General features: G+C 40.1%; 1 long non-coding RNA gene across 1 annotated transcript; it reads right to left on the bottom strand.

The window, feature by feature from the left end:
• Positions 1 to 280: 280 nt before the first annotated feature.
• On the bottom strand, positions 281 to 1,218 carry LOC111013520 (uncharacterized). The gene is made up of 2 exons (XR_015788938.1): positions 534 to 1,218; positions 281 to 452 (listed from the first exon to the last, which is right to left on the bottom strand). It is a non-coding gene; the product is annotated as an uncharacterized LOC111013520 (long non-coding RNA).
• Between the last annotated feature and the right edge of the window lie 219 nt (positions 1,219 to 1,437).

Raw genomic sequence — 1,437 nt, 5'->3', positions numbered from 1 at the left:
AAAATTGGAATAATAAAAAATCTAAAAATAAAAATTCAAATAATTTGTCATGCAAAATTTAAAAGGAGTTGTCATATAGCAAATATGAGGGGGAAAAAACTACCCAATGCGAATACCGTTTAGTAAATACTTGATCTCATTATTTGATGATATATAAAAACTTAAATTAATTCGCTAGAAGTTAATTAATCCTTTTAATATATTGTTTCAAATACAGCCACATTTAAATAATATTTCCTTTTTGTCTCACAATATGAAGATTTCGAGCTTTTCTACGAAGAAACACAAAAGGTTACGTTTGATATTATTGATGAACGACACACTAAATGAAAACCACACGTTGAAACAACTAGGAAGTCATAGAAATTCTGAAACAGATGAAGGAGGTCTTTCTTTAATAACGATAGCAAATGATCCATGTGAATCTTCTTTTGCTTTATTATGACTTTTACCTGCAAAACCGACATATATATTCAGTTTTGTATCTCTTTTAAGTAACAAGCTGACCTTTACTTAGTATAAGGCATATTGACCTAATAGAAGTAGGGAGATGGCGGGGGAGGAGGCGACCTCCTTGGTCCTGGTAGCGGCACTCGGGGTCCTGGCAACGGTACCCTCGGTCCTGGCAGTGGCACTCGAGGTCCTGGCAGTGGTACCCTCGGTCCTGGCAGCGGTACCCTCGGTCCTGGTAGCGGCACCCTCGGTCCTGGTAGCGGCACTCTGGGGTCTGGTAGCGGCACCCGAGGTCCTGGTAGCGGCACTCGGGGTCCTGGTAGTGGTACCCTCGGTCCTGGTAGCGGCACTCTAGGGTCTGGTAGCGGCACCCGAGGTCCTGGTAGCGGCACTCGGGGTCCTGGTAGCGGTACCCTCGGAGACCTCCTTGGTGACGGTGGAGTAGAATAATAAACGGGTGGTGGAGGAGAGCCATCGTCATAGCCTTGGGAGGTTGTGGATGGGAAGCTTAGAGCTGCCACCAAAACTGCAAAAACAAGGGAGGCCATTAAAGAAGAAGAACCCATCTTTGCTTATAAATGGGTTTTCTTTTTTGTTCTGGTTTTGAACTGAACCCTCCAAGGCCTTTATATAGCTTTCAGTTCCTTGATTATTACTCTTCCAAGGCTAACCAAGTCTATGTAACTTGTAAATTTATTCAAAATATTAATATTTTACCTAACCAAAGGTACGTGGAATTAGTTAAACATTAACAACATAATCAATTGCAAGAGGTCAACGATTATGTGAGTTACTCAAACAATCCCAATCAACCCTTCTTATAATAGAAGAACAGATAATTACTATTTATGCTAAAACGAATGGTTCCGAATTTAACATTTTGAAAAGACCGTGTACAATACTTTTGTGTTTACGAGCCAAAATTTTAACACGAAAAAAGGCGAAATACTATATTTTATTCGATACAATTTTTTTTCTTCTTAT

This window comes from Momordica charantia, assembly GCF_013281855.1.
Source record: "Momordica charantia cultivar OHB3-1 chromosome 11 unlocalized genomic scaffold, Mcharantia_2.0 BLBB01000011.1, whole genome shotgun sequence".
Classification (NCBI taxonomy): domain Eukaryota; kingdom Viridiplantae; phylum Streptophyta; class Magnoliopsida; order Cucurbitales; family Cucurbitaceae; genus Momordica; species Momordica charantia.
The sequence above is the reverse complement of the archived record's forward strand: the minus strand, read 5'-3'. Positions and strand labels throughout refer to the sequence as shown.